The sequence below is a fragment of the Meriones unguiculatus genome, chromosome 6 (genome assembly GCF_030254825.1).
Source record: "Meriones unguiculatus strain TT.TT164.6M chromosome 6, Bangor_MerUng_6.1, whole genome shotgun sequence".
Lineage (NCBI taxonomy): Eukaryota > Metazoa > Chordata > Mammalia > Rodentia > Muridae > Meriones > Meriones unguiculatus.
In genome coordinates, this window is record NC_083354.1 from 97368677 (window position 1) to 97392988 (window position 24312).

At 38.3% G+C, this 24312-nt stretch overlaps 1 pseudogene; it reads left to right on the forward strand.

Moving 5' to 3' along the window:
• Positions 1–1307: 1307 nt before the first annotated feature.
• Positions 1308–1423, forward strand: LOC132654993 (small nucleolar RNA SNORA17; annotated as a pseudogene).
• The last annotated feature ends 22889 nt before the right edge of the window (positions 1424–24312 follow it).

Sequence of the window (24312 nt, forward strand, 5' to 3'; positions counted from 1 at the left end):
TTTTAATTTTTTTCCTGCTTAAATGGCAATAATTAAATAGATATTATAACCAGTTATGTCAAAGAAGTTAGTTCAGTTTTTCCCTAATGTAAAAATACAACAGGCAGTTATCTAGAAAATACAGGCACCAGGACTTCTGGCATTCTGACTGTGGATTGCCAGAATCTAAAGCAGTGAACATTAAATTTATTTTCTTTAGAAGCCACTGTAAGACATTAATTTTTGGCAGCCTGGATGGTAAGACATATGGTCATGAACTGCATTAGTTGACTAAAAATGACAAAGACATTTTATCCTTAAAAGCTGAGTTATCTTAAAGATTATTGTACCTCAAATGTCAAAATAGGTCTCATGTTAAATGTTCTTATTTCCACCACCCCCCCCAAAAAAAAATACCACTGACAATGTTTATCTTGGTTTAACATGAATAAAACATTTTTTTTTCAATGCAGTTTATTCAGGAACCTTGAACAATCATCTGACCCTGGGGAAAGCCAGCCCACAGCTTAAATAGCCTCTGGGTAGCCAACCCAGGCGTGCCACGTGGGCAATGCAGATAGGTCCACATACATGGAAGCAAGCCAGATCCTCAGCCTTAGCCAAATGTGGAATTGTTCCTGACAGAGAGCACTCACCATCGGGAAGGTGGAAGGCGGAAACCAGCTCCATCTTTAAGGCATAGCATTCCACAGCTCTCTACAGTTCCCCCTTTTTGTTTTAGACGCATCAGGCAAGAGTAGAGGTCTGATCTCTGATATTAGAAATAAATTGGGACTTTGTACCAATGTTCATTTAGGTGTCATCCACCCAAAGAGCATCAGACCCGTCTGATACCTTTTTCTTAGAGGCGGGACCTGGGGCATCAACCCGCTGAATAAAACATTTTAAGAAATGAATACTTTTCCAATACAAAATAATTTTAGTGACTCGTGTCCACCATTAAAGTATAAACAAAAACAAAGTGTAGAAAAGCAATAGTTTCTTTGTATTTTCATAAGAATATTTTTAATCTCATAGAGTCTCTGAAAATGGCCCAACATATCATAATTTGAGAGACATTCTGCTCATGACAGTTTACTGCACACATTTTTTTTTTCACCCTATCAAACAGAAAACTAGAATAACCTTGAGTCCTCACAACTGATATGGTGGCTCACAACCTCCCATTATTTCAGATTCAGGTTATCTAATGACTCTTTTGGTCTCTGCTATTACCAGTCACACTGTGTCGCCCAAATATAAAATTAGACAAAGTAGCCATATACATGATAGAAATATAAACTTAAAAAAATATATATATAGGTTAGTTTACCCCTAGGGTCATTGCAGGTGCGGCTGCTGTGTCCCATGTTTGTCAGTGGGTGGCAGAGAGGAGAGAGGCTATGTCTACTCCAGTGTTCTAAATGATTAGTAACCTAACATTCTGATAAAAGCCAGCCTGGGACGACCAGCAATCCAGCACCAGGCAGACCCTGATGGCTTCTTTGAACAGGGGACAAGCCTGAAGAGCCCTTTCTGGGACTCCTAGGTAGGAGTGAGTCTGAGATAGACAATCTTTGTTGGGCAAGGAGAAAGCCCAAGATCGATCGCTACCAGCTCAGCACTATAGGATATAAAGAGAAAGCTAGCCTGGAATGATGCAAGTCCTTTACCAGCTGTAACACTTGGGAGAGTGGGCACTGTTCCTTTCCTGGGCAGCTCAGTGAAGCTGACACTGGATGTGGGGATGGCTGGTGAGCTGGCCCCGAGGCTGTGGGAGTGGGAGAGCTGGTGGTGTGACCAACTCATATACTTTTCACACCCAGATCCAGGGCTTGATGTTGGCCTACTCCAACATCTACTTCATCAATGAACTGCTAGAGTACATGAAGTTATTTTACATCGTGCACCCCAATATCACTCATATCTCCCTCCCCTCATAGCAACCCTCTAATTTTGCAGCCCCCCCAACAGAGAAAAATTTCTAATTGTGGAAGCTGTAGTGTATCAGAGTATACTTTGTAGTATATATACTTTGTAGATACACTTTTTAGTGTATCAGAGTATGCTTAATATAACTTTTAAGTTATTGAGTGATACATGATACTGTCATTGACATAAAACTACAATTGAATAGATTCTTACATTTGGTTTACCTTTCCAATTAAGAACATTGCAAGAGCACACTTTTCAGGATAGTAGTTGATGTGAAAGCTGTGCTATTATGTCTGATTCACTATTTAAACTTTGAGAGTTCAGTGTGTGTGTGTGTGTGTGTGTGTGTGTGTGTGCGTGTGTCCATGTTCTTTCACAAATGTTGAAGTAAGGAAAGTCTCAAGTGTCCTCCATCACTGTTTATCTTATTTCTGCAGACAAGGTCTTTCACTGATTCCTAATCTGGCCTCTTATCTACAGATTACAAGAGATCCTCCTTTCTCTTTGTTCCTCAGATCTGAAGTTATTGGTATTTGTACATAGCCAAACCCCTCTTCTTTGTGTAAGATGGAGTGTTGCACAGATCCAAAACTACAGGATCTCCATGACACAAGGCAACAACAGGATGTCTGAAAGAAGTCAGTATTAATAGAGCATCAGAAGCCAGAGGTACTGTAGCAGACCAAGGATTCATTGCAATGAATATTTGCAGCACAGCAAATAAGTGTTGACAAATGGGTATGTTGTGGGACATACTCTGATAAACTACAGCCTCCACAATTAGAATTTTTTCTCTGTTGGGGGGCTGCAAAATTAGAGCGTGGTATGAGGGGAGGGAGATATGAGTGATATTGGGGTGCATGATGTGAAATTCACAAAGAACCAATGAAAAGTTTTTTAAAAGAAAAAAAATTACAGGTTAATACATTTGTGAGTTTTAAAAATAATCTGTTTTCAAAAATTGAAGGAGAAAAATGGAATATTTTCTCTAAATTAAAAACAAATAATATAGGCTTTAAAAATTTTAAGAAAGTGTTATATCTACATTAACATTTTTTGATCAAACTGAAAAAAACAGGCTAGCTTTACAGGTTTCTTTATAAATTCTATACCCCGTGTTAAACTAAGTTTTCCCAGTACTTTTCCAGAAAGCAGGAGGTGAATTGAGACAGGACCCACCTTGTTGCAAAGGAATGTGGAAGGTTTCCACCCCTGTGCACTGCTGAGGAGTGTCCAGATCTGCAGTACGAGATAACGTTGATTGGTAACCGGACCAGGCATCACAGCTCCCCAACCCACAGGGGCGGGACCAGATGGACTTGGCTCCTAAAATGAAGCAATCATTTTAAAAGTCAACTACTCTACCCAATCCCGTTTGCCAAGCCTGCAATCTCCGGGATTCCCACCCACCCTCCTTCCTTTAAAAAACCTCAGCCTTCTGTCTCTCGTGGCTGTTCCTCGCTGGTTTTGGGGGCGCAGCCACATTGCGCCATGGCTCAAATAAACCTCTTGCTGTTGCATCGATGATTCGGTCTCCTGAGTTCTCTTCATCTTTTCCTGGTAGTTAGGGTTCCCTGGGCCTAACAAAGCATTGCATTTCAACAGCATATAGACTGAATTTCATTAGCATCATGGTTTGTCATTTGGCAGTAGATTACCTAGTAGTATGTGTGTATGAGCCTAGGCTCAATGCATTTCTTTTTAAGTCTATTACTCTTCTATTAGATCATCTATTCCAAAAATGGAGATATTCTTTCCCAGACCTGGGAGCAGTGGGTCCCTTCTGTGGCTGAATCTGTTCAGAGTTGCCTGATGTAGTGTGTTCATTGTTTTTTTTTTTTTTGTTAGTCCCCTGCCCTTTGTTCCTTGGCTCCACCTCAAAGCATCTAATTTTGGACAGCTGGTGTCTCCAAATGCTACTATTTAGAAAGAAATGGAGTGTAAACAAGAAAGATTTTTTTCTCTAATTGATATTTCTTAAAATGGTTGTTTTAGAATGTCAGCTCATTTATAATTAGAAAGATGGTTCAGAAAGATGTCACAAATTTTTACCCTCTCACCCTCTCAGTCTACATATAGACTACAACATCATGTGCTATAATATTAATAAACATTGAAACTAGGAAACATATAAGAAAATAAATCAGAAAAATCTTACACCCAGAAAAAAGAAAGAGATGAAGGCAAACGTATTTTCAAACTTCATTTTCTGTTAACTGATATAAAATTAAACATTAAGAAACTCTTGAATAATCTCAACTCATATCTTACCTAGGGAAGCTGTATCATATCTGTTACTCTAGACTTTCCTAGATACCTGTTAGTATTGTCAAGATTCTTGAAGTGTGAAAAACATGTGGCTTATATTTATAGCATAATGTGATCCATGTGTTTTTCTCACAAGTATATGATCCTTCTTGTTTACTGATATTTTCTCCTTAACACAAATTTACTAAATAGTTTGTCTCCTTTTTAAATTACTCAAAGAGAAATGGATTTGAGAATGAAGAACAAGTTATTGAAGTATTTTAATGGTGAGAGTAAGGCTGTGGGACTAATGATGGAGGACTGAGTGTTCAAAGTCATTTTCAGTTGCATAATAATCTTAAGAGGCTGTTTCAACTTTTAATGCTGTTAATATCACACAAAAATTTTCGAGTATGAATTATTAGTAAGATAATTCTCTGTTAAAAGTTAAGGTCCCTCTATAAAACTAAGTTTAATTGAAAATATATAAAGAGTTGTAACAAATAAAATTACATAGATAATTCTGGTTCAAATTAATTCATTTCTTTTTCACATGAAAGAACCCCAAGGGTTGTCAGCTCTTTTTCTGAAATAGGGATTAATGTTAAGACAAGCTACTGATGTAAATATAATAGAGCTTTCCAATAAATATTTTTACTAGGTTGATCCCAGTAAAAATCTTTGGTTGATCTTCTAGGAAAATAGGGTTGCAAGTACAAAATGAGTTTCCATTAGTGTGTGAAACAGAAGAAAAACTCAGAGACTAATACTCGTGATTTTATATTAGGGATCATCATATCATGTCTGCTTCAATATTGATAGATGCCCATGATGTGCTCTTAAGTGTGATTTGAATATACTAAAAACATAGAGTTTTATTGAAATGGGCATTTTTGAAAAGATTCTTTAAGAAGCAAAGCAAGAAAGGTCAAAAATTTAAATAAGGAAACATACTATTTGTATAACATTGTCTCTCTTGTCTCTGTGCATGTCTGTCTCTATTTGTTTCTTTCTCTTTCTGTCTTTGTCTCTCTTTTTTATCCCCCTGAACACACAGAGTGTACCAGTATTAGGTCACTTATAATATATTAGTTTAGTTAATGAAACACAAAGAATAGAATCCCAAATTTGGAATGATTTTGTATCTACCAGGACAAAGCATAATCTATTTTATATATTGAAATATCTAATATTTATTATATTAAGCAGAAAGTAAAATAGTGATTTAGAAATTATAATTTGTATTATTTGAGAAATTTATCCATTTTAGGTTATTTTCTTTAAGGTATCTGCTAATGAGATCTTTAGTCCCTCTGAAATACTAGAGAAAGATACAATTTACCTTGACTACTCCTGAAACTATAAAATTATTGCCTTGGGATGTTCTCCATTGATTATATATGCAGATTCCTTTTCAACTGCCTTAATTAATACTTGGAATATTTCATGTCCTTGATAGCTTCACTGATTTTGAGTAAAGTCAGTAGAACATATACTTTTTAGCTAAATACAGTTCAATAGAAAAGCTCTCACCTTACATCAATTAGATTTCACTGAGAGTTGAAGATAATTCATTTGATATTATGTTGTAGATGGTTATTGATATTTACTATGGGTTTATCTTCTTGTAACACTGCTGTTAATCCTCAGCAGCTGTAAAACCAAATCACCACACAGAGACAGGGTTTTTAGTTAACCTAGATCACAATGCTGGGCAATATTTACTCCCTCCTAAACCTCCAAGCCCTCAGTTTCCTAACATTTAGATTTCCCACATTATACTTGCTTTTTGTGAAATCTTAGGTCTGGTTTGTGCTCCACATCCTCCAAGATCTCTCCTCCAGCTCTGTTCTCCTCATGCTCTGCTCTCCTGGAGCTCCTCCTCCTTTTCCTCCCACCCTTTCCTGTTCTCAAACTCCTCCCTTCTTTTCTGTCCTCTGGCTCCTCCCATTGCACAACATTGTATCTAGTTGCTTTATTTGTGTCCTGTTTACACAAGAGTTGAGACAGGATGCTTATAGTGGTATCACAATGCAATATCCAGATTGAAACCAGAGTTGGGGTGGGGAAATCAGCATTTGAATTAACAAGGATAAGGCATATACATTTTAAAAGAACATTATACCAACAATATTATATCTTGTTTCATTAATAATGAAACTAAGAAGGTATGCTAGATCTAAAATGAATTAAAATCAGCTTATAGGTTTTATTCTAAAACATATTCAGGTGTCAGTTCCACAAAAGTTTCAAGTGTCTTGACAATTATGCTAAACATACATCACATTATTCACAAAATGTTTACTGTGCTATCATTTTCTAGTAATTGATGATCTCAAAAAGTATTGAATAAAACCTATTGTTTATCTGTACCACAGTTTCATTCATTTGCTGATGGATATCTACGATGGTCCTATTTCCTATTTATTTTGAGTAGAGTAATAGTGAACATAAGCGTGCCAGTACCTTTTTTGTAAGGTATAGGTTTCTTTGAGTCTATTTTCAGTAGTGCACCTGCATCAAATATCAGTTCAGTTTTCACCTGGTAGATGAATCTTCACAGTTTTTTTTTATGGTGGCTACATTAGTTTATATTCTCACCAAGAGCAAATAAGGTCTCCCTTTCCCCTACATCCAATATTAGTCACTTGTTTTCTTTCTTTAAAAGATTTCTTTTTAATTATGTATATGTGTGTGCAACCATAAGTGAGTATGTACACATGAGTGAAAATGTCTAAGGAAGCCAGATGGCGTCAAGTGTCCTGGAATTATAGTTGTCGGGTCAGAAAACTGAATTTAGTTCTTCTTCTAGAACAGTATACACTTTTAACTGCTAAGCCATCTCTCCCCTAACTAGAGAAAGATGAAATATCAAAATAGTTTTAGTTTGTGTTTCTCGGATGCTAAAGACACATGTTGGGACCAATTAATGAATGATGAGGCTCACAGCAGATCTTTTATGAAAGAGATTTATTAGGTAGATATGAAGAGAGGAAGAGAAGGGAGAGCAGGACATGATGGGAAGAAAGGGGGGGGTGCCCCGATAGAGAAAGGGAGAAAGCCAAGAGGCCAAGAGAGACCAAGATAGAAAAAGACCAAGAGAGCAAGAGAGAAAGGACCAAGAGAGGAAGAACCAAGAGAAAGAGAGACCACGTGTCAGGTTGTCCCTTTAAGGGGCAAGGTAGCCACACCTCCCAGGTATGGCCACCTGGCCATCGACACATGATGACATCATAAGTTGCAAGGCAACCCAGAAGCAGGTTTTGTTCCAAAATCTTAACAACACGTAATTCTTTTTGGAAATTTCATTTTCTTTTGCTTAATTTCTTTAAGTAGCTAAAATATAATTTCTCTACTTTCTTTTCTTTTCTTTAACTCATCCTTTGTCCTCTTTCTGTAGCTCCTCTGTTGTCTTCACAGACATCACCTAGGATCCCTGTACCACAGATACCAATATGGCCTCTGTTGGCAGCACAGACCATAGACATGGACCATGGAAATCAACAAGGCCCAGGGCATCAGCATGGACCACAAACATCAGCATTTTCTCTAGCTGTAACATGAAAGACTGACATCAACATGGCCTCCAGGGGCAGTATGGACCATGAAATTTTTTCAAATGGGTCCAATCCAGAAAAATGGACTATTGCCTATCTCATCCTTTCATTGCTCATAGCCAGGTTAACCATGAGGCTGGGCAGCACATTCTGGGGCAGAGCCTGTGTGAGCTCCTGGCTGCTGCACACCACCTCTCTACCCTAATTGGCAATGACATGTTCCTGGATCCACCACAGCCTTCTCTCACACTTGTCATTACTTTTGTGTCTCTAGTTCTGCTTCTCTCCATGGCTCAGGAGCCATACAGTTCCTTCATGTTTCTCACTACTCCATCATATATTTGTCTGTTAAAGTGGCAGTGTAACCTTCAATGTGTCACACTACATATATATATATGTTTGTGTGTGTGTGTGTGTGTTTCTTTTTTTTCCTCAAAAAGCCTGGAAATACTCATTGCAATAAAACCTTGGTCTAATTCAAGGTTTTGGGGTTTGGAAGCACCACAAATACTGGAGCATTGCTGATCCTTGTCTTGAATATCCTGAAGTTGCTCAGAGGCAGGGCACGCTTGTGGGTAGGGCAGAATATCCAGGGGTAGGATACTTAAGAACTCTAGACCTTGACAAACAGTGGTGCCGGCCACCTCAAGGCTCACCCATTAAGACCATTAGGTTTGCAGTCTGCAGGCAGCATCCAGCCGTGTGACAGCTCCATGTTGTGGGCTCGTTTGAAGCCAAGGGACATCCCTCTTAAGTAATGACATGTTCTTTGTCCACTGCAGCCTTGCTCAGTTCCAGCCACAAGTGGAGCTCTGCTCCACCAGCTTTCCTTCTGGTTTTATGAGTTCACTTTTTAAAAGAATCTTCCCATAAAACCTGCATATTTTTAGTTGTTTCAAAGTTACTTCAGGCTCTGCAGACTCATCTTCTACCACCGTGCCTCCCCTCAGAGCTTTCAATGTCTCACAGGCTCCTCAGAGCTGCTTTTAGATACAGGTTGGGGGTTCATGCCCATGACGACAGCCATCTTAAGTTGATTCCTCCAAAGACGGTTCTTATTGTAGCATGTTGAGGTTAATGCAGAATCTTGTAATTGTGCCAAATGCTAAAAATAAGTGATAGTGGAGTGCTTGGACATGATAGGGAAACCATATCATTTTCTTCAAAGTTCAAAGTGTAAGTATTTAGAAACCTGCTTCTGGGTTGCTTAGCAACCTGTGATGTCATCCTGTCACTGGCCAGGTAGCCACACCTGGAAGGCATGGTTACCTTGCTACTTAAAGGGAGCGACCTGACATGTAGTTTCTCTCTTGCCTTCTCTCTTCCCTCTTGCCTCCTCTTTCCCTCTTGGCACTCTGCCCTCTCTTCTTTCTCTGTTGGGGTGCCCCGGTCTCTCTTTCTCCCATCATGTTCTGCTCTCCCTTCTCTTTCTCTCTTCATCTCCATCTAGTAAACCTCTTTCATATAAAATCTGTTGTCCGCCTAATAGTCATTATTTAATTTGTCCCCAACACAAAGAATGACTTGAAAGTGAGGGCAAAGAGAATGTAAGTACCAGAGAATGAAGATATATGAAGCAAGAAAACATCTTCCAGACATGAAATGCCTAATGCATTCATGGATTCATGTCAACTGTGCTCATCAGCACAAACCTGCATAAGTTGGAAAAATACATTTCATCATGGATACCATGAGCCATGCCCCCTAACTGAGATATTTGGCCATTAAATATTGCTTGGAGATGGATAGGATTTTCATCATTACTGTAGCCACTAATAAGTTTCTCTTTCTCCAGTAAATGACCCATACTCATGCAAGTAATTCTTTTCAAAGTCAGTGAGCCCAACACACAAAAGAAGACATGGAAGGAAAGTCTTGTTGAAAAGGAGGGTTTCATTGGGGTAGGAGGATGACAGAAAAAGAATCAAATGATAATGACTGTAAGTCATTATACAAATATACAAAATGGTCAAACAGTAAAATTTAAAACCCACAAAGGAAAAGATTTAAAAAAAAGAATAAAGTTGCTGTTTCCACAAAAGACTTATATACAAATAAACATTGCAATAAACCTTGACATGATGGAGTTATCTGCAGGGCTAAGGAGAGGGAGGGAAAGCTTGATCATTCAAAGCAAGGGGTCTGAGAACAGTAATGAAAGGGTGTTTTAGGTCTATAAGGAGAAAAAAAGTGTCAGGGATGACATGGTTGTAGAAGCAGCTGCTTGACACAATTCTGGTTGCTGGAGCACCATTGCCTTGGAGAAAACATCTCTGGATCACCAGTTTACAAATGGCATTGCTTTTTCCTCTATGTCTGCTTTGTTTCTTACTGTGACTCCATCTTTTTCAACCCTATTCAATGTAACTGGTAAGATTTCTAGAGGGACTGGGGGAGAAGGAAATGGCTCAGAAACAACCAATATGGAGGAAACATACCTTCTGGCTGTAAAAGCAGTGAACCCTGAATTATCTGAACAAGAAATTGAACTTATAGAGGCCTTTTGTGTTAATTGTTCCCTGAAAAACTTTAGTCAGCTCATGGATATCAAACAATATCAGGAATTGTTTGAGTTTCCACACTCAGCCCCCAGATTGCTGCAGTTGAAGTGAATTAGACCCTAGGGAAACTACTGGATTCATATTAACTTCCTTTTCTAAAAGACTTGATCACATGGACATGACTCCTTGGAATAGGATAGGGAGATTACAGGAGCTTTGTGTAGCTTATGAGGAAGGGGCTGGAGACCCTCTGAAAGGTCACTCCTATTGTAAAAGATGTTTACAAAGAGCTCAGAAAAACTTGCTCAGCTACAAACAGCAGCTAAGAATTAAGAATAGTCCAGTTTGCTTAGCACTTCTTTGTTCTTATGCTACTTATTGTAACTGCAAGAGATTACCCAAATAACCTATGATGTAGAGGTTTGTCTCAGAAAAGCACTGAGTTACTGATTAAATATGCTTGCTTGCGATGTAATCACTGTACCGTGTATGTAGAGGACAGCTTGCTATGTTCTGTTCTGTGAGTTCTTGGATACAATCACTGTGCCATTTACATAGAGTACAGCTTGCTAAATTCTGTTTATTCTCATTTGTGGGTTTTTGGGAAAAGCCACCATTTTGGAGAAAGACAAAAAGGTTTTTTATCATGTAGAAAAAAGTATATAAGGAAATGATTTAGCAATGAAAGACTGGGACTGACTCTCCGCTCTGAGGAAGAAAAGAACAAAAAGAAAGGAGAGGAAAAGAGAGTAGAAAAAAAAAACAGAGAGTGTGAGCAGGCACCAGAGAGACGGCCTCCCGAGAACAGTCTCTTGAAGTGAGTCATCCCTCAGCTTGTGCCTGCCCTCGTGTGTGAAATGATTTTCTCTTGTGTCATCCAATCCATTCCTCCCAATCTCCAGACCCACAACTGGCCGAGGCTAGTCCTTAGCAAAAAAGAAACACAGATTATGTGTTATATTCCAGAAAAAAAGTCAAGTCTGATGTACAGATTATGGTATATAAAGTACGTGCTGGATAATGATTTTCCAATATGTCCAGTTCAGCTGTGTGGACAGGGAGTTTGTAAAGTAGGGACCTAAGTGACAACCAACTATATTGCTGAAATGTCCTAGAGATGAGAAGGACTAGATTAGATGGGCCAGTAAGTGAAACGTTGCATAATTACTAGAAGCTCATGAAGTGTGGTCACACAATTAGTAACAGCTCCTGTGATGATCACCCGCAGAACAGATGAGCAAGCATTGTATGACTGTGTAGGTCTACAGTAGAGTTCTGACATACTGTTAGAACCCCACAAAAACTGTAAACCACCAGGTAAGTCAGAGTTCAACCCAAGGAAGCAGCATTCCTGACACATGCTACAGCAGATACTGGGAAACAACACGGAGCTCAAAGTTTGGTACCTGAAGTTTAAGTTGCTCTGTAGTGTAACAGAGTGTTTCAGAGCAATTGTAAATGTGAGTGTGTATGTGTGTTTAATGAGGCAATACTCAATGTGACTTTATCAGTCTGTAGTGATGGGGCAGGTGGAGATTTGAGGACAAGAATAGCACGGAAGTAAACTAGTACCTGTGTTTGGAAAAACAATGAGCTGCAATGGAAAAGTTTTAGACAGTGCTTCTTAAAAATTCAGATAAGCTGTTAGTTTAAGGATGTTTATAATGAAACCACACTCACTCATTTAAATGTGAAAAACCCTGTTTTCCAGAAACAAATGGAAATCATGAAACACTTCAGTGACAATGTCTCAGAAAATGTGGGCAAGAACGTAGTAGAATAGTAATGGCAAAACAGTTATAAAACTTTCAAAGCTTCTCATATGCAAAAAATTTAAGCATATATTAACAAGAATATATTTGAACAAAATTTAAAGTCACATGATCCATTTAAGTTTTTTTTTCCAGTTGCTGTAACTAGTTACCACAAACTGGAAAAAATAATTTAGATTATTTTTAGATTAGAGAGATGGCTAAGTCAGTAAGCACCTCCTCCTCAAGAAGGAAGACCTGGTGACAGTGCCCAGAACACATATAGGAAGTGTTCATGGTTGTGCACTAACAACCCCCACATAAGAGGAACAAATACAGGCAAATCGACAGAGCTCCCTGCAGGTACAAGGTTATTGTGTTATTCAAATGCTGATCTTGAGGAAGCACTATTCCTAATTGTCTGATAAAGCACCAGATTGATTTCCAAAGTGGTGTATGAGTTTGTATTCTCACCAGCAGTGGAGGAGGGTTCCCCTTTCTTCACATCCTCTCCAGCATGTGTTGTCACTGGAGTTTTTAATCTTAGCCTCTTCATGAGGCCCAGAGACATATGATTTCTAGTCTTTTCTAGCATCTAGAGACCATGTTTTCCTTGGTAGTAATCCTTTCTCCCTTTAAGTTCACCAATATCCTACTTTTACCACCTTATCTCTTACTTTATATCAAATCTTCCTGACAGAGACACTTAATTCACACAGATATTCCAGAACAGTATTTACTTTATGGTGTGTTCTCTGTAACTTTTTTTTTAACTTGAAAAACTGTTGGGTTTTAGAGCAGAAAGTAATTTAATTCATATAATATGACACAGAGAGAAGTAGAATTTAAGAGACTCTAACTAAACTTCAGTTTCAAAACTCTAATATACCAGTTGCTGCTTTTCCCAACACTCAGTTGCAGTGACTACAACATTGCTGATAAATAGAATCATCCTCTAACATAAGTGGCATTAATATTAATGTGGTTTTTACATCTTAATTATAGAGAAACAACAGGTTCTTAATATGTTAGGCTTTTTGTAAAAAAAAAAAAAAAAAAGAAATTACCCCAGTTAGAAAATGGGGTACAGAGCTAAACCGAGAATTTTCAACAGAGGAATATCAAATGCCAGAGAAACATTTTAAGAAGTGTTCAACATCCTTAGTCATCAAGGAAATGCAAATCAAAACGACCCTGAGATTCCATCTTACACCCATCAGAGTGGCTAAGATCAAAACTCAAATGACAACACATGCTGGAGAGGATGTGGAGAAAGGGGAACCCTCTTCCATTGCTGGTGGGAATGCATACTTGTTCAACCACTGTGGAAATCAATCTGGTGCTTTGTCAGAAAACTGGGAAAAGCACTTCCTCAAGATCCAACTATACCACTCCTAAGTATATAGCCCAAAGTTGCTCCACCATTCAACATTTACTCAACTATGTTCATTGCAGCTTGGTTTGTAATATCCAGAATCTGGAAACAACTCAGATATCCCTCAGTTGAGGAATAGATACAGAAATTGTGGCACCTTTATACAATGGAATACTACCCAGCTATTAAAAACAAGAAAATCATGAAATTTGCAGGCAAATGGTGGGAACTAGAGAAGCTCATCCTGAGTGAAGTAACCCAGAAACAGAAAGGCAGGGATAGTATACACTCACTTAAGAGTGGATATTAGCCATATAATATAGGATAAACATACTAAAATCTACAGACCTAAACACTAAGGAGAACCCTAAGGAGAATGCTTAAATCTCATTCAGAATGGCAAACAGGACAGACAGTAGAAGAGGTGGAAGAGAGGAAACAGGATGGGAGCTTACTATAGAGGGTCCGCTGAAAGGATCCACTCAACAGGGCATCAAAGCAGATGCTGATACAGCCAAACTTTGGGCAGAGCATAGGGAGTATTATGGAAGAAGGGGGTGGGGAGGGAGGAATGACATGAGGAGACAGGAGGCCCACAAGGAGACCAACAAAGCTAAAAAGTCTGAGCCCAGGGGGTCCTGTAGACAAAGATGCACCCACCAAAGACCATGCATGGAGAGGACCTAGATCCCCTACTCAGATGTAGCAAATTGGCAGCTCAGTCCTCAAGTGGGTGGCTGAATAAGGGGAGCAGGAGCTGCCTATGTCATGAAGTCCATTGCCTGCTCTTTGATCACTTGACCATGGCAATGTGCCCTTGCCAGGCTACAGAGGCAAAAGATCCAGGCAGTCCTGATGAGACTTGATAAGCTATGGACAGATGACAGAAGAGGAGGACTTCCCCTTTCAGTGGACTAGAGGAAGCAGATGAGGGAAAGAGGGAGAGAAGGTGGGATTGGGAGGGGTTGAGGAGGGGGCTACAGCTGGGATAAAAAGTGAATAAACTGTGAAAAAAATTAAATTAAAAAAGAGTGAAAAAGTGTTATATATATATCAATTATTTCTATAAAAATAAAAAATAAAATGTATTTCCACAAAAGACAGTTGATGTATGAATAGCAAAGGGGTTGAGCATAAGAGAAATAATTTTCAATTCTAAAAAATAAATATCTGGTTCAGGGAAACAATTTCAAAGACTATTATAACATATCTGGTGAAATTATGCATAAGAAAGAATTTTCATATTCAGAGGCAATAAAAAGTAACTTTCCAATAGATGTTACAATTGTATGCTGTATGTACATATATACATATTTATATAAGTATGCATTCTATACATATTCATAGTATGTAATTCTATATAAATATACAAGCCTCAGATTGAGAATATGAGAAGGCTTATTTCTACCTCTGTATCTCCATTGGAGTGACATCTTCCTAATTACCATCAGTATGTCTTTCTGGGCTCCTTTATGTGTTTAATGAAACCAGTTACTAAAAGTGAAGAGCTAGGGTCGGTAAGAGTGAGTTTGAATGAATAGATTAAGCTACAGAGGTTCCAGAGAAGGAATCAAATTGGGAACATCAGCTTTCAACCACTTTTTCCTGGATTGGTGTAGAGGCAGTCTCTTTCAGATTGACATCTTGGATGGCAATGCTATTCTTATTCAAAGCATTCCAGGTATGTCTCCATTTCAGAATCAGTTAACAGAACTTAGCTAATAATGTTTGTGGTGAAAAAGCAAAAACAATAACTGAGAAAAAGGGCTTATCAAAGGAAAAAATTATTAATCATCCTGTCCTAGTGAACCCACATTGTTTTTATATGAAGACTTTTTTGCCAATGAGGTAACAAAATTTGTGTCTAAAATATTTCCTTGATTTTTCTCCGCTTTTTTATTATTTAATAAATCTCACATATTGGACCTCTGAAAGATTCTACTGATTTAGGTATAGAAGCAGAGGCTGAGACTCACAGCCAAACTTTGGGAACCTTATGAAAGAAGGGGAGAACCTGGAGGGAACGAGGTCACTAGAGCTGGGATACAAACTGAATAAACTGTAACACATAATAAATAAACAAAAATATCTCATATGTACTCATAATGTAATGTGATTATATACATCTCTCCACTTCTCCCTCCAACTCATTCTTTTCTGTACTTTGAGCTGTTATGTGTCCCTGCCTTAACTGATGACCAATGTAAAAACAAGTCTCTTCGGATTGAGGGCAAGGTTAGAAGGAGTCCAAGTCCTAGGTTATATCCAGTCTACCTTCCACTAAGGTCTTATTATTATGTTAGTTAGTTTTTACTTCAAGTTCCTCAACATATTACAAAATGTTATGTATGTTCTCTAACATTCTTGTTACTGATCATAAAAGTAGTTGTCAGTCAAAACCCATAGCACTAAAATATTCATTTAGGTACAACTCAGTAGACTATGAAGCACTATTTACTACTGTTACAGATTGAATATTAGTGCTGTATAGATAATTATTTTAGACTTCAAGTTTAATAGTAACTTTTCAGAATATTCAAAACTTTATTCCATTGTTATTTTTACCCTGTTTCTGTTAAAAATAAAAAAAAAAAACTGGAAGAGAGTTTTACTTTTATGCCTTTGAAGTGTATCTGTCTTTTTTTATTTCTACATTAATATTTTCAGCATTTTAATGTTCTTTTAAGTTTATTGTGTTGGACTAGATGCATAAGTAGGTGTTAACTTTTATCTATTGAGCTGTTAGTTTCTCATATTTCCTTTCATTGGTATAGTTCATCAATGTGGTAATTTTTCAACTATGCATGCATCTTAGTGAAGACTTTTTGGGTCAATACGTTAAACACAGAGAAAGGAAACATGAGAAAGATAATTCTCAACAAGAGCATGTGCCACAAGTGAAGGATTCACAAACTGAACATGAAAGAGAGGTTAAAATTATTTACAAAGTTAGTGGATTTATAAAAAGGTACAGTTAGGTTATACTAACTGTTGAGACTGCTTAACTTCAGGGAGCAGAAAAGTTAATAAAATGATATGCATTTGTGTACAGTTTAGAATGTAGAACCTAAGTGCTTCCTATGACTTGCAAACAGACTTCCACAAAAGAAGTTAGAGACATGAACGTACAACTGGGGATAGCTACACTGTGCTTTTCACATACTTGGTTGGTCACTAATTCAAAAAATTTAACATATATGTGTATACTAGATTTTTTTTCTTTGCACTGGTGTCCAAGCAGGCCTTTTAATCTTGCCTTCCAAAACATCAGGTAACTTTTATTAATTAGGACTTGCAATAGAAACAGAACCAATAAGGATAGGCACATATACACAGGCTTATCAGAAATAATTGATATATTAATTTATGAGTGGGTGACCCATGAGAAGATCTTCAAGTGATTCTTCAAACTACCTGAATCACGACCTAGGGAATATTTGCATTTCAATTTTAAATTTATTCAAAACAGCAGCAGGAGTAACAACAAAACACAGTGTCTCAGTGTTTCCCAAATCCACTAGGGTGGGGATGTTGCTCAATGGAATTGTTTTTGCAAAGCATACCCAAGGCTTTGAGTATGCGAGGTACAGCACTGCAAATACCAAGCCAAATGAAACGAGCACGATTGCAGACTAAGACTTATTCCAGTTTTTTACAGTGCATCAGCATGATTTTATTATTATTTCAAGTAAATAGATTTTCATTTTAAAGTCAGAAGTGATTTTGCTCTTGTTTACATAGTATTTTTTTTCTGCATCTACATCATAATTTTCAATACATACAGTAACATAGTGATTCCCTCAACAAGAGAGTCTAATTTTACAACCAAATGACACTTTGCAGTGGCTGGAGCTGTTTTTCATTCTTACAACACACGCATTGTGGAGCTGTCACCTAATGGGTGGCAGCCTGGAATTTTCTTACACACCTGACATAGGTCGAGGAACAGCGTGGTCCCAAATAGCAACTCCAATGCAGGAATTATCCAGAGGATAGTTAGTTTTCAACATGTGCTTTTGAATATTTGAAGACAGTCTCACTGTTACTTAAAAAGAGAGCAAATGATTTCAAGGGCAAAAAATGTCAACAAACATCTAAAGTTGGCAGATTATTTTTAGTAAAGAAGAATCTTGAAGATGGTGACCTGAGATGCTTTCAGCTTTTCTGCTCAGATCATTTTTCCTTCAGCCCTGGCTGAATTTATTTCAATGTGATTCTCTGGATCTTCATTAAGCTCAGTGTGAAGGTTGGAAGTGTCGTCAGCCTTGAATAAGGAGTACTTTCCTCTTAATATCATCCACTGGGAAAACAGTTCATTTATATCAATTCTCATGTAGACAAGGAAACTTTTCAAGAGGATTGCCTGCTACCTCTTTTGAGTCACACCGAGATATCCAGCATGTTCTAAGGAGGCTACACAGTACTAATGCTCACATTCTCAATGTGTCTTTGCAGTTGAGGTGTCAGGTAAACGCTGGGTTCAAAGGCCTGAATTACATGTCTGTTGGTGTTCTTCAGGAGAGACATCGAAAAATGGTGTGATATGGGGTGCTGCTACATTCCTTGCCCAGACTACTATTATCGTCATTGCCTGAAATCCTGTCTCTACACACACATTTTAAAGGCCTCTTTTAGTAGTAGCAATGAGAAGGAAAGTATTTTGTACAAGACAGAACTATCCTTCTCAGAGTGATACTTTTAAAACTGTGTATTGGGAACATAAGTCAATTATTCTTTTCTTCTACTGCTGGGACCCAGCACCTTTAACAACTGGTCAATTTTCAGAGTTTGGTACAGATATTTTTTTTTTTCAATTTGGAGACAATAAGGAGAGCTGTAGAAGTTATCATGTAAGTCACTTATTTGTGTTAACACAAGGGTTCTACTAAAATGTAATGCTTTTGTTCTTATGTTTTGATCAAATAATCTCATTTACTGTTCTTATTTATGAAATGTTTATATGTAGATTTCTATGCTAGTAAGAAATACAGATGAGCAGGTTGTAAAAGTAGCAAAGGACTTATTTCAGAAAATACTATAAATATAGTACTTGGTCACCAATAAGATAAGGCTATATATAAATGACTCTTCCAAGAAATGAAGTCCTGTGGATTTTATAATGAAACTATTTCTTCTAACATCTGGCAGACCTCATTTTCACAAATTTTACTTTAATATACACATGTATTATTTCAGTACACGGTATTTTATTTTTATTGTCTGGGAGACTATAGCTTTTCTATCATTCTATGAAAGAGACTGCATAATATCTTTCTAACTTCAATGTACTCTTCAAACCATGGCATTAGTCATGCATAAAAGCACATAAATAACTTAAATAGCTTTAATTCAAAGGAGATATTGTGTTATAATCAGGTCATTACCTATGGTGGATTGGTCATTTTAACAGGAGAAAAAAATAATAACCTATTTTTTCTTTTTGCTCGTGAATCCATAGCTTAGATCTAGACAAAATAAATCAAGCATGACGAAATTCTTCTGATAAGAATTTTATGTTTTTTTTCTCTGGTTTCTAGTTTGATTTCAATAAATACTTTTCAGATTTATGAACTAATTGTTGATTTGGTTAGGACTTTGTTCTAATGAGCCTAATCTCCTTTCAACTTAAGCTATTAATGCTTCCTTCAGCTATAAAGAAAATATAGTTAGGAAACATGGAGTAAAGTGATAGAACTTGGGGGAAAAGTATACTGAGTAAGATAGCTCAAGCCAAAAGAATGCAAATGCTGCAAGTTTTCTTTCATATATAGATTCTAGCCATGACTCTTTAGTTTTGTGTGCTTTTCTTGGAATACTTTAGGCACCCAAGGGACTAGAAAGAGGAGAGTAGGGCAGGTGAGACAATTCCACATAAGATAAATGAAGATGGAGAGAGGTATGATGTATGAAGGAAAATTGAGATAAAGAAAGGAACATGGGTAGTAGAGACAAGGGAAGTGGGAAGGGATAGCTAAAACAAAGGAGGCATGAGAAAACCACTTTATCTACTATCTGGTGAATCAACTAACAAACATATAAGCATTTTAATGCAGATACCCTGCAATACCAGGCAATGTAGGTCCTAGAGATTAAACAAAACCCTAGTGTCAAGTATTGGACACCTCTGTAGAAGTCGTCGTTGGTCAGAGAGGCTCTGTTGGATCTCCAAACAATACAGGGTTTGACTTTCCTCTTGTTTACCCACAAGAACTGTATCAGTTTCTATTGTTGTTGACAACAGGCACTGTGGATACAAGATGTAGAGAAGTCAGAGGAAATTGAGCTAGAAACCCTTTACCTGCAGGCTGCCCTTCAAGGCACTTGATGGTTCTATGTAGGTGCATTGATGGTCTAACCTGGCTATAAACTCAGCAAACTACAATACTGACCTGTCAGAGAAGATGTGGCCATTTGTGTAATGGTGGGACAACTATTTGGGAGTAATTAACCACTCCATAATAAGAGATGAGCCTTTTGATACAAGAGGGATTTTATGCCTAAAGCTGTAAGTCTAGTGTAACACTTAGGGTTGAAGAGGCCATAGCTGATGGCAGTGCTGACCACTCAGGAATGCAGCCCCTAGTTCCAAACCCTGGATACCTTCTTGCTCACAGCAGCTAGTGGCACTCACTCTCACCATCCTGTAGTGAGAGACCAAAGAATTAAAAATCAGTGGCTATTGTTTCAAAGTTTAAAGCCTGAAGGAAGGCCAGCCAGGTTGAGACTTGTCCAGCCACCTGTGGGGAAGAACTAGCCTTAACACCCCAAGGGAAAGAATTAGCCTTACTGCATTCTTTTTTTTCCCACTAGACATAGAGTTGCTAGGAAACCAGGCCCTGTCCCCTAGGGCAGCCAAATAAGGGAAGATAGACATTTAATAGTTTGAGGGCCTTCCTATAGCCAATCAGTTAAAAAGGCAGCATCCCCTTTTGTGATTCAACCAATAGATACTTGCCAGGCAGGAATCCTCCTACTTTGGGCACACTGGGAAGGACCAGACTCTAATAAAATCACCCAACTAACCTGAGCATGAGGCTCTCACTGCTTTGGCCATGAGCGTGTGTGAGCCCAGGCTGTAGCTTGTAATAAAAAAAAAAATGTTCTCATGTATTTTGCAATGGACTCAACTCCTGGCGGTAGTCTTCTGGAGTCTTATGAATCAGGCACAACTAGAAGGAGATACCTTATAGTACTGTGGGGAAGTTTGACTCCATTTGCCTGCTTCAAATGATTCACCTAAGTCAGAATCAGCCATCACAGCACAGATAGTAAACACAGCAGAGCTGAGCTAAGTGCAGGACTCCATTCCCATTGTCCACCATCTTGAGGAAACATGTGAGGCACTGGAGCAGCTTTAGGCTCAGAGATCTTGCCACTTGCAGCCCAGCTGCCTGGCTTACTTGGGCCAGAAACAGCAAGGCCAGCACAGACAAAGAATCTAGCAGAGCTGAGGTAGGCCCAGGACCCAGCTTCCATTGTGCTCCTCCCTAAGGAGGTCTGTGGGGGCACTGGAGCAGCTCTTGGCTCCCCATCTGCCTGGTCCACCAGAGTCAGAAACAAGGATCCCAGCACAGCCAGTTAACCCATCAATGTTTAGCCAGGCACAGGACCCATTTTCCACCATCTCAAAGAAGTCTGTGGGGCACTGGAGGAGCTCTAGGCTCAGAGAACTTTCTTCCTGTGTCTGAGCTACCTGGGATGCCTGGGTCACAATAACTAGCCAGCAGAGACAGTGAATCCAGAAGAGACTACTTCATACTCAAGATGCAGGTGGACCCAGTCTGCAGTGCAGGCTCTTGGAACAGTCAAGGCTACAGACAACCAGATGGTTTGAGGCTGATATAAGAATACACGCCACAAAACCCAGGACATCAGGGCCTCTCTAGAATCTCCAAAAATGAATGGATATTCTAATAGAACTGAAACAAAGGAAAATGACCCTAAATTTATAATTATGCAGTTATTCAAGGCACTTAAAAATGAAACAAAGGAAAAAATAGATGCTCTCATGGACAGACAGGAATCCACAATCAAACAGGTGAGGGAAACAGTACAAGACATGAAAACAGAATTAGAATCAATAAAGGAAACACAACCCAAGAAAACCCTGGAGTTAGAGAACTTAGAGATCAGGAACCACAAAGGTAAGCATTACCAACAGAATACAAGAGACAGAGGAAAGAATCTCAGGTGCTGACCATACAATTGCAGAAATCAATATATCTCACAAAGAAAACATAAAAAACAGAAAAGTTCCTGACACAAACACAAGGGCTCCTGCATTTGTAAAAGAAACATTATTAAAGATTAAATCAGACATCGATGCCAACACCTTAATATTGGGAGACTTCAACACCGCACTTGCACCAAGGGACAGATCATTGAGACAGAAGCTAAATAAAGAAATAGTGACACAGAGGTCTTAAATCAAATGGCCCTAATAGATGTCTACAGAACATTTCACCCAAACACAAAAAGAGTATACCTTCTTCCCAGCACCACATGGATGTTAGCAGGGGATAAGGGAGAGGGCTACAGCTGGGATACAAAATGAATAAATTGTAAAAATATATATGTATATTTAAAATTGGATTGTAGACATACCTATAGGACATTTTTACAATTAGTGATTGATGGGGGAGGGCCCAGCCTAATGTGTGTGAGGCCTCCCCTGTGATGTGGTCCTGGGTTTGATAAGAAAGGCACAAAGCAAGCCCCAACAGATACAAGATTGCAGTAATTCCTGTATCATATCAGACCGCCAAGGTCTAAAACTAGACTTCAGTGATAACAGAAATAGCAAAAAGTCTACACACAAGTTGAAACTGATCAACTCTCTATTCAGTGACCACTGGGTCAGGGAAGAAATAAAGAAATTAAAAACTTCCTAAAATTCAATGAAAATGAATGTAAAACTTACCCAAATTTATGAGACACAATGAAACCAGTGTTAAGAGGAAAGCTCATAGCACTTAAGTGCCTTTATAAAGAAATTTGATCTCATCAGGACTGTCTGCATTGTCTTCTTCTGTGGCCTGGTAAGGCTGCCCCCACCCACACACTTAGGGAAAGGTAATCAAAGAGTCAGTCATTGAGTTCATGTCAGAGACAGCCCCTATTCCCCTTGCTAGAGAACCCACTTGGAGACTTAGCTGTGATGGACTACATCTGTGCAGGGGTTCTAGGATATCTCCATGAATGGTCAAAGGAAGACAATGCAGACAATCCTGATGAGACTGGATAGGCTAGGGTCAGGTGGAAGAAGAGGAGGAACTCCCTTATCAGTGGATGGGGGAAGGGGCATGGGAAGAAAATAGAGGGGGAGGGATGTTGGCAGGGGACAAGGGAGAGGGCTACAGCTGGCATACAAAGTGAATAAATTGTAAAAAATATTTTTTTTAAAAAAAAATGGACTGTAGACATACCTGTAGGACATTTTTACAATTAGTGATTGATGCGGGAGGGCCCAGCCTAATGTGTGTGAGGCTTCCCTGAGATGTGGTCCTGGGTTTGATAAGAAAGCAGGCTGAGCAAGCTATGGGAACAAGCCAGGAAGCAGCACTCCTTCATGTCCTCTGCTTCAGTTCCTGTCTCCTCTATTCTATTCCTTTAGCTCCTTTTCTTACTTCCTTTGATGAACTATGATGTGGAAACTTAAGCCAAATCAACTTATTCCTTCATGAAAAAACGAACAAACCAAGAAAGAAATTTGAGACATTTCATACAAGCAACATAAGGACACACCTGAAAACACTAGAAAAAAGACACAGACACACCAAAAAAGAGCGGACAGCTGGAAATAATAAAATTCTGGGGTGAAATCAATAAATTAGAAATAAAGAAAACAATTCAAAGAATCAATAAAACCAAGAGCTAGTTCTTTAAAAAAAATCAACAAGAACAAACCCTTAGCTAAACTAACTAAAAGGCAGAGAGACACTATCCAAATCAACAAAATCAGAAATGAAAAGGTGGACATAACAACAGACATTGAGGATATCCAAAGAAACTTACTTTAGGTCCTACTTTAAAAGCCTATAAAAACATAATTTGAAAATCTAAAGGAAATGGACAATTTTCTTGATAGATTCCATTTACAAAAGTTGAATCGAGATAAATAAATTAAATACTCCTATATCTCCTAAGGAACTAGAAGCTGTCATCAAAAGTCTTCCATCCAGCAAATACCCAGGGCCAGACAGTTTCAGCACATAATTCTACCATACCTTCAAAGAAGATCTAATGCCTATACTCTTAAAACTATTCCACAAAATAGAAGGAAAAAGAACATTACCAACCTCATTCCATAAGGCCAAAGTCACCTTGATACCCATACCACACAAAAAAAACAAGAAAAAAAAACAACAACTTCAGACCAATATAATTCATGAAACTTGTTGAAACAATGCTCAACAAAATGCCCTCAAACCAAATCCAAGAACATATCAAAGATATCATCAACCAGGACCAAGTAGCCTTTATCCCAGGCAAGCAGGGGTGGTTCAATATATGAAAATCCATCAACATAATTCACCATATAAACAAACTGAAGGGAAACACACACACACACACACACATGATCATCTCTTTAGATGCCAAAAAAGCATTTGATAAAAGCCAACATACAGATACTTGATTTTTGACAAAGAAGCCAAAACAATACAATGGAAAAAAGACAGCAACTTCAACAAATAGTGCTGGTCTAACTGGTTGTCTACATGTAGAAAAATGCAAATAGATCCACATTTATCTCCCTGCACAAAACTAAAGTGGATCAAAGACCTCAACACAAAACCAGACACACTAAACCTGTTAGAAGAAAAAGTTGGGGAGAGCCTTGAATTCATTGGCACAGGAGACAACTTCCTGAACAGAATATCAGCAGCACAGGCTCTAAGATTAACAATCAATAAATGGGACCTAACAGATACTTGAGGACATTGATCATTGATACTGTACCAATTTTG